We start from the raw sequence: 13,272 nt of genomic DNA, 5'->3' as shown, positions 1-13,272 counted from the left end.
GGACGTTTTTTGGCCTTTAAATCCAAGTATTGTTTCACTCAATCTTCTGCAGGATGTTCATGTATTCATCCTCACCTCATCTCTACTCATCTTTTCTCTTCATATATCTTTATCTTCCTAGTTTGGATGTCCATCATTTCCCTGACTTTTGCATCCTCATCCATCCCCCACATTATCCTCCTTATCCCACCTTTATCCTGCTTCTCGTTCTGCTTCTATGTTTTTCTAATCCACCATCTTCATCCTGTTTTTCTTCATCTGAGGTAGCCACAGTGGATCATCTCATTGGGAATAAGAAAGGTGATGTTACAAAACCATCACAGGTTTGTCATCAGTAACCTTGGCTGAGTTAAAGGAGGGAACAAGGCTTCACTCTCTGCTGATGTCACTGCTCAGCAGCTTTCAGATCTCCAATGTTGATCATGACTGTCTGGCTGTGGAGAGAGAAGAACTTATGAAATTATTAAGATGATAAGATAATCTTTATTTGTCATTGCAATTGTTCATTCCAAAATAATTGTCTTCTGCATTCAACCCATCCCTTAGGGAGCAGTGGGCTGCCATTGTGTGGCGCCTGCGGAGCATTCAGGGGTTAAGGGTCTTGCTCAGGGACCCAGAGTGGGAGGCTATGTTTCGAACTGGGGAACTTGTGGCTTCTCCAGGATGCAAACACCCTGCTCTCTAACCACTAGGCCACCACTCCTGTATGATATTTATAATCATAGGAACTGTCTCCTACATGAGGTTAATGTTTGATTTCATTGAAGTTCTCGGCATCAGTCAGGAATGGAGAAGATCAAAAACTGCAGAAGCTACTTTAGTCTCCATGTTTATATCATGGGTCATAGGCATTGTTAGATCTGAGCCTCTGGGGCTAAAGACCAAAATGTTTTTAAACTCCCAGATCTCATGAATGTAAGGATTATGATTATTGATTAATTTATATTTATCAAAAATTATAATTAAAAATCAGAAATCAGAAAAATAATTTCTTAACCAAAAATCATTGCTTATGAATAGAAATCAGAGATGTCTGGTGTTGTGATCATGGGCTCAGAAGCACTTAATAATTACAATTAGTTAATTATCATTAATAATAGATCATTATTAACCAAAACCATGCTGAATTGCATTGTTTAATCAGCTGCTCCACTGAATGGTGGGGGAACTTGACCTTATTTTGACAGATAAATCACTCTTGCACAAAATAAACACAAATGCTTTTCTTTATATATGTGAACATTTATTGAAACCATCAAGGTTTAACAAACTTCACCTGACTAAACATGTACTATTCTACAAAAAGGAGCAAGATGACAAACTAAAAATAATAATAAAAAGAAGACATATGAGTGTCTATGAAGATTAAACCAGCGGTTTTATGGACAAAATGTGCAATTTGGGTTAACTTGGAAAGTGAAGCCCTCCTGGTGTGCTGATGTGTGTCGATAGTGGCTATCAGCTGATAGAACGGTGGGCATATTGCCCCAAATCTCAAACAAAGAATCATAAAACTCTGAAGTGGGAACTCAGTGAAAAAAAAACCCTCCAATAATAAAACTGGATCAAAGGAGTGGTCAGACCACGAGGCCCAGACCGCAGCTGCTTTGAATGAAAAGCTTCTAAAAGTCCAACTTCTAACTCCTGGCTGATTTGGGATCAGCTGGACAAAAACATGAACATGCACCTTGCTGACCGCATCCGCGCTCCGCGATTCAAGAACAATTGCACAGCAAATCAAAAACAATTCAGCATAAAACACTTTGATCAATGTTACATGCAACAAGTTAACACCTTGGATTAACTACTGGTGATTCTAAATCACCTTGCCTATACCTCACCCTAACCAGACCTCTAAATCTATCTGATTTAATAGGGAAAAAGGAACAAAATTACTTTGGTTGACTTTTCATCTTCTCCATCTTGAGAAAGGATTGTAGATCTGAAGAAAATAAAGGAGGCTGAGCAGAGCGTCACGCATCCGTGATCACTCAAAACGGTCAGCTTCTCCTCCGTCCAGAACAGGGAAAATATGAGGAACCGTTGTAGTCAACTAATCAACAAGGAGGGAAACTCATCTCCTTGGGAACAAACCTCTGTGGGTTTTCACCTGCGCCTGAATGTCAGCGGAGTCTTCAATCGGTACATGAATCTTCAGACCTTCTTGTATCAGACAAAATTCCATCTTTCAAGCTCTTCCAGGAAATGACTGTGTGGAGGAAAAGTAAACTCACCTGTGAGCTTCTATCTCTCCAAAGATGCCTCAGATGTGTTTTCCTGTGAGAAATGCTGGAAATCGCAACCAAAGCTTGTTTTCCTCAGAAAACCCTATCTGGAGGGTGATCGAGAGTTGGGGATGGAGACTTGAACCCAAGAAGAGGCTCGGGAGGCTTGAACCTACACAGGAGTTCAGGAGAACAGTGCAAGAACCACTGGAACCCTCGGCAAGGCCCCTGGAGAGCGGTGCAGGAACCACTGGAACCCTCGATGAGGCTCTGGAGATGGGCAATCTGAAGATTGTCAGGAGAAGCCGGTTGTGATGAAGGAAGCTGGGTCAGGAGTGTATATGGCATTGAAGGTAATGGTTGGCCTGGAAATGATAGTAGCAATATTGGCTGGTCTGGAGATGACAGCAGCGATGATGGCTGGTTTGAAGACGACAGCAGTGATGATGGCTGGTCAGCAGAGAATGAAGATGATGGTTGACCCACGGATGCAGAGGCAGGAGCTGAAGCTGAGGCGTCGTGTGTCTTCCAAAACTCCCTTGCGATCTGAGTAAATTTGAACAAATCTGCATCCAGAAGAGGATCTTCTTGGTCCTCATGACTGGGTCCTTCTGTCATATTGTGTTGTGTATTTATCGGACCAATGTGCAGATCAATGCACTGAAGCAGCATAGTGAGTTAAAGAATTTTTACCTTTTAAAAACTATAATAATAACAAGCTAGAAAGTTGCAAGCAGCTTTGAATGCCCTCGCACCTCACCGCCACTCGGCCTGTGGAGCGACCGTGGGAGCCTGGCATAGCCTCCTACACGCCGCCGACGATGACACTGCGTCACTTCAACACGTCGCCACTAGGTGGCACTGTGAGCAACATGTCATATGATCTTCGGTCATGCAGAGTTTTGGTCTGGCGAGAAGCATTCAAAATTTGGAGTAAATCGGACGTTCTAGATGGAAGCTGCACTCGCTTGTTTGTTAGTGGGCAGGGCTAAAACAACGTCATGAATTGCCTGTGCCAACATGTTCAGCATTGATCCCTGATGATGTATACCACATTTCAAGTGGATCCGATGATGTATGAGGGAGATAGAGCACTTGACATATCCTAGGGGCACTGTTAATCCAAATTCCAATGTAATCCAATAGAGCTGTTTAGGGGCTGACAAAGATCAACCATATTCAGTTTGGAGCAAATCGGACCCTCCTGATGGAAGCTACTCTCATTTGTTTTTTAGTGGGCAGGGCTAAAGTGATGTCATCAATTTACTGTGTCAACATGTCCATCATTAACTCATAATCATGTATACTACATTTCAAGTGGATCCGATGGTGTATGAGGGAGATATAGCCCTTGAAGTGTCATAGGGAGCGCTATTGATCCAAATTCCAATTTAATCCAATAGAGGTGTTTGGGGGCTGACAAAGTTCAACCATATTTATTTTGGAGTGAATTGGACCATGCATGTGTAATATAGAGCCAAACGTATGGCCGTGGCGTGACATCAGAATTCGCCACCCCATCATAGCCACACCCTCCAGCTAAAGCAATCAGTACTGGCGACTGTCTTAGACCATAATGTTATCTGTTACTTGGGACAGTTTCACATTGGTTAGGGCAGTGGTTCCCAAACTTTTTCTCCTGGGCCCCCCTTTGATTTATAGGTCAATTTTGATGCCCCCCAGCCCAGCACACATTGACCCTCCAACCAGACACACGTATTTTGTTTTCAAACTCTATTGCAATTTATTTTACAACTCAGTAAACTGCTGTAAATTACAGGTTGCAATAAAATAAACTAGAGTCATTCAAGTAACAAAACAACAAACCCTTTTACCTTTTACAGTGTAAATATTTCAAACGTAAACTTTTTTACAGTATAACAATATTCAACATTGCTATTAACACGTTTTTCAAAAATGTGAAAAATTGGTGTAAAACTCAAACAACTCCCTGAGAGGAAAAATAAGGTTTCTTGTGAAAACGGCATCTTTCATATATTTTTAGTGACTGGTGTGAGCCTGCTTGTTGCTGCAGATCTTCTCAAATCTGGGTTGCAGATGTGAGATTGCCACTCGAAGTTCGTTTTCAATGTCCAGCTTTGATTTGTATTTTGTCTTGATTGAGGCCACTGCAGAAAAACCTGTCTCACAAAGGTAGGATGTGGCAAAAGGGAGAAGTATGGCCAGGGCTCTCTTACCTAGCAGTGGATAATCTTTCTCCACTCCAATCCACAATGTAGCCAGTGTCTTTGACTTAAACTGTAGCCGCATTGTTGAATTAGAGGTGACATCAATGAACTGTTCCTCCTCTGATGTGCTGAAGTTTGTAGGTAGTTTTACACTGAAGGAATCACAGATCCAGTCATATTCTTTGGAATACTGCACCAGGAAATATCTCAGGAAATGTTTCTTAAGGACAGAGATGTGTGCTCGCATGCATGCACTGTGTTCTGCAGCTTGTTGTCTTCAATGAATAATTTCAAGTTCTCAAATGAGTCCACATTATCGTTTTTCAGTCGCTGCTGCCAAATCTCAAGTTTTCTGATGAATTATGTGATTTTATCTGCCAGATGTGGGAGGTGTGTGTTTGTGCCATGCATCTGCAAATTCAGTTCATTCACTTTTAAAAATATGTCACTGAGGTATGCAAGTTTCATCAGGAACTTGTTACAGGGACATTTGTGGGCAGGTCCACAGCCTTCTTCCTTCAAAAAGATGCGGATCTCATCTCGCAGATCAAAGACCGTGGACAACACCTTCCCAAGTGACAACCATCGGGACTCGCTGTGAAACAACACGGCTTTGTGCTCAGAGTCCATTTCCTCACACAGTGCCGAAAAAAGACGGGCTTTGACAGGTCGTGTTTTTTTGTAGTTGACCGTGGCGATGACATCGGTCATTACTTCATTAAGCTCAGAACTGTTTAGACGCCAGTGGTTCGTTGTGTATCATGCAGTGTGTCCACTGCACATCAGGGGAGACGCGCTTGATGAGCGCTTGCGGCCCTCCTCGTTTCCCAGCCATAGTCTGCACCCCGTCTGTGCAGATCCCCACACAGTCCTCCCATTTCAGATTGGCCTCTTTCAAGTATGAGTCAATGATTTTAAACAGTAGCTCTGCCGGGAACTTGTTTGCAGAAAAGCAACTCCTCCCTCATGTCATCTCCATCTATGAATCTGACGTAAGTTATCAGTAAGCAGTCTTTGTTACCATCAATTGCTTCATCCATCTGCAGAGCAAAGCGGCTGTCACGCACCTTGTCATTAAGTTGCTCCTCTATGTCCTTTGAAATGTCATTAATGCGCCTACCGATAGTATTATTAGACAGAGGAATAGCCCGTAGTTTGCTGGCTGCTGTGTCATCAATCATAGTCGAAACTATGTCCATAGCACAAGGAAGTATTAATTCCTCCGCAATTGTGTGCGGCTTTTTACACTTTGCTACCCGGTAAGCAACTTTATATGAGCTGAGTTGAGCGTTTGCCGGTACATTTGCAGCTTTAGTAAAGAGACATTGCTGGGCAGTGTCTTAAGAGTATACTGAGTGATTTTCAAGTCTCTAAGTCAAAAGCTGTAGGAGGAGTTCGCTCAGATATGCGGGCAAGAAAGGGCAAAACCGGGGTCAAAATGGCAACTTCAATCCAAGATGGCCGACATCCTGTTTGGTTTGGACCAACACTCCAAGAGACGTTTTTTGTAGGTCCTGACAAATACATATGTGTACCAAATTTCACAATCCTCGGTCAAAGCATGGCTTGGGACTGATTTTTAAAAATCTTCTAGGGGTGCTGTGAACGAATTAGGCCACGCCCACCAAATATGTCATCAGATCTCTGTTGGGGACTGGACTAGGATCATTAAATTTGGTGCAGATCAGATGATGTATGTGGAAATTAAAGCCAAACGTATGGCCATGGCGTGGTCCCACTTCGCCATGCCACCACGGCCACGCCTTTTATGAAAAGGTACTGTGCTTCAAACAAAGTTAGACCCACTAGTTGTCAGTCACCTGACACAGTTTCAAGTTGATTGAGTGTAGACAGCCAGATAGCAACCTTTCCAAGTAAAAAAAGTGAGGGGGGGGCGTGGCTTGGATGATGTCGCATATGACCCCATAGAATTGTCAGCAACAAAAAGGTCCACCCTCATGCCAACTTTGGTGTGATTGGGCGTTTCTTTGGGAAAGTTATTGCTTTTTTTCATTTTGGGCGCAAACGCCATTTTCTTGCCCCGGCCACGCCCCCTAAACATGGCCGAAAACTCACGATAACTGTTAGGTATTATTTAGTCAACTCAGAGGTAAGAACGATACAGTCAGAGTTACTTGTGACAAGGGTAGCCCACTTTGCAGTGAAACTACAAAGTTTTTGACACCCTATCTCTTTATTTATATGCACAGTTCAACAGACAGTTCAGACAGGGTGTATGTGTGTGAGACGGAAAGGAGGCTGGTTCACACAGAGATAACAATGATCTCACACACACAGGGAGGAAGGCATAGTGCAAGTGCCTTGCAACCCAAGGTTTTTACATGAGTGATAACAAGTTTTTGCACCCATCCAACAGTCCCTCCTTTTATCACAAGTAAAAACATTTAATATAAAAACGAGTAAGAAAAATACTTTGTATGAGCGAAAACCCACGGACGGTAAACAGATTATATTTTGTGGGAAATACTCATACGGCCCCGCCGCCCTCGGCGACCATTAAAAGTTAAATGTTGATTAATACTTGAAATCATAAAAATAAAAGAATAATACTTGAAATCATAAAAATAAAATAATAATACTTGAAATCATAAAAATAAAAGAATAATACTTGAAATCATAAAAATAAAAGAATAAGAATAATACTTGAAATCATAAAAATAAAAGAATAATAATAATACTTGAAATCATAAAAATAAAAGAATAATACTTAATTAATGAAAACAGTGAAACATAATAAAGGAATTTCAAAATCTGCCCTGTTTATGTCATCATTGTACTTTTTCTCATTTCACTTAAGCAACAACTTCTTTCGATTTTCTGCTGTAAGGTCATTTTATGAAATACAATGTATGAGTACACTCAGGCTTTTGATGTGATTTATTTACAACATGTCATCATAATCGTCCCCTTCATTTTCGTGCATTTCTACCTAGTTCAATGTTGCATATGCCACCATGAACAATACCAGAAATTCTGTAGGAATGGATGTGCGTCATGTTCTTCCGTCAGTGTTCTGAGATGGGTCCCGTCTGATGTCCATCTCTTCTGGTTCGGTATCACCTCCTGTGGATCCTGCTTTAGATAGAGAAAGAGTCCTGCTACCAGAATTAAGCTCAGGCTTATCAGTCCTGTCCACATGTTACAAAGAGTCATTTTATAATTGGGCTCAGATCAGCTGTTTTCTTCACCGGTTTGAGACGCTGGGCCATCTTTGAACCCGGACTTCCTCTGCTACCCCGTCGGTTGGTTTGGCTCCTGTAACGGCAAAACTGGCTTACAGTGGCTTTTATGGGTCCAGGAAGGCCTCTCTGCTATTTTCAGAACTGTGGGCGTTGTCAGGAGTATTTGAAACGGCCCTTTCCACCAAGGAGTGCTCCAATCCTTCCGGTGGAGTGTCTTAATCAGGACCAGGTCTCCAGGCCTCATTCTGTGGGATAGGAGCAGAGATTATCGGCAGACCACTGGACATTTGTTCTTCTTTTGTCTGCAACATTTTATTCATCCACTCAGCTAATGAAGTTTCCTGTTGTGCTTTCTCTATTTCATTCATGTCAGAGGGCAGAGAAAACGGTCTGCCATGTACTATTTCTTTGAGAATACAAATTCACATCAGCAACTTGGTGTCACGTGATCTCAGACTCAGAATATAGTGGGTGGAGTTATACAATGATGTACAGTAGGTGGCAAATGGAGTAAGACCAGTTTGATTTGGAGTTATTCTCATCCATAATTTAACCAGGGATAGGCATTCGGGCCATGGCCTCCCTGTTTCTTCCATTGTTTTCCTTAATCTTTAACTGAAACCCTAATGCATTAGAACTTAGTTCTATTAATTTATTTACAAAATGAGTTCCATTATCTGACCTTATAATCTGTGGGATACCATATGTGGGGAAGAAATGTGTCACTAGGTTCATCTATTACAACTAGGCAATATTTCTTCCCCCGTGTTTGCAACAAATTATGCATGATCTGCAAAAATGATTTGCATAGTCAGAAATATTTATAGTGTAGCATTAATGCTTTACCAGATGTGACATATTCCCCCCTTGACACGTGGGTCTTCCCAATGTGTCACTGTAGCCGCTGTGTTGTATACATTTTTTGGGAGGTTTGGTTTATCTTCTATCTGATAGATGTCATCTTTTCTCTGTGCTCCTCTCTTTAGCCAGGCCTTTATTTCTGTCTTGGGTGCTGACTGTTGGGCGTCTTTCAGCACGTCTGTGTCTATAAATAGCAGATCTGACATTTTCTCTTTAATAGGTTGAAATGAGTTAGTTCTGTCCCTGATGATGTTTTAAAACCTCTATTTTGCCAAATCTTAGCATGGTGATGTACTGATCCGAAAACGTATTGGCTGTCTGTGTATATAGTAAGTATTTGTCCCTCATGTAATTTACCTGCTCTTACTACAGCATATAATTCTGCTGTTTGGGCTGAGCATGTATTGGGTAGAGATTTAGCTTCTATTATCCTATCGATGGTTGTTACTGCATAACCAACTCTATTCTTTCCATATTCATCTTTAGATGCTGAGCCATCTACAAACACAACACATGAATCTGGTATAAGGGTTTGAGAAATGTCTTGTCTGGGTTTGGTGTCTTCTTCAACTTTTGCTTTATAAGAATGTGGTTTTCCATCTTCTGCAGTAGGTATTAGAGTACTTGGATTTAAAGGGTACATCTTTTTAGAGTTATGTTTGGCTGTGATAATAATAGCGATGTCAGTGTGATATGTCTTGCATGTAGCGTCAGGTGCTTCTCTTAATATTCCTGACTTCAACATATCTTGTATTACTGGCTTAGTATCTTCTTCAGCTTCTGGCTTTAAGGGGTATTGGCGGACTAATGGCCTTTTTTCAGATATTAGTTTAACCTTGTATGGTGGGAACCCCTTTATAAGCCCTACATCAGTTGATGATTGGGACCACAGTTCAGGTGGGACAGCAGCTAGGGCAGGATGCATGTTGCTCTCTTTGCTCTCAGCTAAGCCCTGTATTTGTCCCTCTGCCTCATCTAAATGTATCCTTGGATGGACTTTGACTATCCACGCCAGAATGAGCTTCCAGATTCCTGTATTAGGATCTACCTTTGACAGTGTCAGTGCTGTTCCTGCAGAGGTTTAAAGCCTCTGTTTTTCCAAATTCTTATTATTCTTTTTTACCATATTTTATAAAGTAAGTCCTTATTACATTTAAAAATGAGATCACTATTTTTGGTAGTTGCTATTATTATAAATAATGCTTGGTTTAGTTCTTATTAAAAATAAAAAATAAAAACTCACTCACTGATGAACACAAAAAATGAAGGGCATATTATATCTTATAATCTTAGTTTATCTTACCCAGTTTTATAGATACAACATACAGTTTCAGTCAGCTTTGTATTTAGTTGAAGTAACTAAAGTTTGTTTCAATTAACTAAAGTTTTATCTATTTCAGTCCAGTCCAATAATTCTGTTAAGGTTAATTTCATCTTATGTTAAGTTTGAGTCCAATTCAATCATTTTGAACCTGACTGGAAAAAGTCTAAACATCTGTTAAAATCTTTTTGTTTTACCATAGAGAACTGACCTAATATTATTATGGTAATGTTGAGGACTCTAATTTTTACATAACATGAAACAGACATTTATTTCACAAAAACAGAAAGTCAAACACAGACATTTGGCCACATGAAAGTTTAAATAACCTGTTTGTACAAGAATTGTGAAAAATTGAAGACAGATCTATGAACTTTCTTATGGTTATCAGTATTTTCAATACAGGTAGAACCTTTGCCATCTTTATATGATTTTTTGAAAAAGATTCTGGAAACCTTATTAAGATATAAATTTGGCAAAGATCATCAGAACATCAGACCTTTATTAGCGCTTTTAAGGTCCCTCAAAGATGCATTACAATGAAATCAGTCATTCCCATTCACACACATTCACACACTACTTACTTATTTCTCTGTCAGAGTAATTTTATTTGCAAAAATTTGAACATAATTTGACTTCTATTATTCTTAAAATGCACATTGTTTCCTCATAACCCCTTTTGTTTCCACTAGGTCTGTTTTGAACGCTTCAATTCTTTTTTTTTTTATTCACCAAGAATCAATAAGGTGGTCTTAGTGGGTCCACCTTAGAGGTGTTATCTGTTGGGTGTCATGTTATCATTGTCAGGTCAGTGAGGTTCATAAGTCAGTCAGAACCTTGGTCATTTGTTCTGTGCACATAATGTTTCATAGATCCAGCCTATGATTAGTCAGCCAAAACTTCCACCTATAAGAGAAAAATTGATTGTTAATGAATGAGCTGCATTTCCTAGGAACACTGTCTTCCTCCTGGATGAGCATCACCTGTTGAAAAACTATCATTGTTTGTTTCACATATTCAATCAGATCTTTATATTATACCAGTAGGTGAAGTTGTTAGTATCTCATGTAGACTGACATATACTGTTGCATTTGGAGAGGATCTCAGATTAAATAAATTTAGTTAGAGCTTCAATCCAGGTTCATTTTGTGTCTGCAGACTTTAGCCAATTTTTCTTTTCTTTCTTTTTTTTTTTATACATAAAGAGCAAGATTCAAAACATTTTCAAAAGGCAGATTGTGGCAGAATGTAGACAAAACTGCTTATTGATTGACAAAATAACATTCAAGCACACAATCACCATATTAAAAGGCTCTACTTCTAGAGAATCACTAAACTTCTGGGGTCCGGTTTTGGCCCGCGGACCTTGAGTTTGACACATGCAGGGTAGAGTTACAATTTTTTTTTTTTTTCAGACCTTTCAGCAGAGACAGACTTCTGCTGTTTGCAGAAGTTTTATCTTTGTTTTCAGGCAGCTGCATCTCTTTGTCAAGGTCATTTCACAGAGCTGAAATTTAACTTCTCTCAAAGAGGAAAAATCAAGAATGCAAACAATCTGAGCCAAATATGGAATTATTTCCCTGTAAAATGAATCTTTTGCATTTTATCATGATATTGTTGGTAGTATAACACCATAGAATGATTTTTAAAGCACCTGTTTCTCACTAATGCTTGCCTACAAAATCTTTTACTCTCAGATTACTTCTTTAACAACTCTAGTCATTGTTCACTGGGTTGTCCAGTTGGATAGTTTCCATGTTGTCCACATTGTCACCTCCTCTTTTAACTTATTTTACCACGTCCTCTAAAACCACCTCTTAGTCTTTATAATTTGGGGCTACCTTGGTATTCTAAACTGGGATGGGTGGCAGTCCGCCCCCCTTTATTTGTTTTCAGTTAAGCTGAAAGTTTTTTTCTGTGCTTTTCTTAAGGCCTCAGTATTATGGCTATGTCAGTTAAAAGCTGCTCTTATTGTTGTTTTTTTAATTCATCTTTTTGTTTTAATCTGTTTATCAACTGTGAGCACTCAAGGACTGAAAAGTCCCCTTTGAAATTATAATCTGGCAAGGTTTTTTATTGTCTCTTGAATCTTTTGAATGCATAATCTCCAGTTTAAGATCCCCGTGTAGTTTTAGGATTTCAGTGATAATTAAGTTACCTGAAAATCCGTATTTTTATGCCATCGTGTACATATTTCTGTTAAATCAGAGCTTTTTCTCTGTTCTTTCCCCATTGTTCTTTGTTATTTTTCTCTTTTTAGTTTTCATTATTGCTAATTTTAGATCCCCTTGTAATTTTAAGACATCCTTTGTATCTAATTTGCCCAAAAACCCATGTTTTTTTATTTTTTATTCCATCTATGACAGATCATACCTGCTCCTTTTACATAGTTCTCCATAAACTTTACCTCCCCTTCTAAGTCAATTAGTTTACTTTGTTTCTTCTCCATTATGTTTTATGTTAGTTTAATTGTAGTATAAATGTCCCAGATAAAAGGTCACTGGCATGAGACTTTAAGGAGAGGACATTAACACGGCCTTCTACTGCAACTAATTCGCAGCGGTGTTAATTTTCTGGAATGAAATCCGACCTGAATCTCCAAAGTCACCAGTACGTAGTTTTAATCTGGGCAAAAGAAAACACAGGACTAGCAGAATCCTGCTATGATTCTATTAAAATGCTTAGTCCTCCATACACACACAACACAGTCACACAGTTAGTTTCAGGTACCTTGTAATTTTTCTAAGTTAACTTGGTGTTATTTTATGAGCTCAATTTACTTCGTTCTTTTTACTTTTATAGCGCTTATTCTATTCCCTCGCAGGGGAATAACCCTTAGTCGTTTTATTTGGCCCCCTTCTTGGCGGGGCCCTACCTTAATTTGTCACTATTCCTTTCACGGTGGAATAAAACCATCCCAATGCAGCGTCCTTACCGGCGACGCACTACCAACGACTTTTAAGTACTTTTCTTCTTTTATTTATATAGCGCTTACTCTATTCCCTCTCAGGAGAATAATCCTCAGTCGTTTTCTTTAATCCCCTTCACGGCGGGATTGTACCAAATTTGTCACTATCCCTTTCACGGTGGAATAAAACCATTCGAATGCAGCGTCCTTACCGGCGACGCACTACCAACGACTGTTAAGTACTTTTCCTATGAACTGTATTTTAAAACTGTCTCACCTCGGAGTTGACTTCTTGGTGACTCTCTGGACCCTGTGAGAGTCACCCCGCGCCGAGGAAGGCGATAACCCACTGGCCAGGTGTGAATTCACACACACCGGGACTTTCAGCCACTCCGGCTAAAGGAGGCTGTGCAGCGGTGCTTCGCTCGACGTCAGGCTTCCCCCACGGATCCCAGAGTCACTGTTAAAGCAAAGAGAAATAAGGTTATTGAATTAATCCGGCTTCGAAGGACCAATAAATGTTAGGTATTATTTAGTCAACTCAGAGGTAAGAACGATACAGTCA

This window comes from Girardinichthys multiradiatus, unplaced genomic scaffold (genome assembly GCF_021462225.1).
Source record: "Girardinichthys multiradiatus isolate DD_20200921_A unplaced genomic scaffold, DD_fGirMul_XY1 scaffold_30, whole genome shotgun sequence".
In the NCBI taxonomy this organism is placed as follows: Eukaryota; Metazoa; Chordata; class Actinopteri; order Cyprinodontiformes; family Goodeidae; genus Girardinichthys; species Girardinichthys multiradiatus.
The sequence above is the reverse complement of the archived record's forward strand: the minus strand, read 5'-3'. Positions refer to the sequence as shown.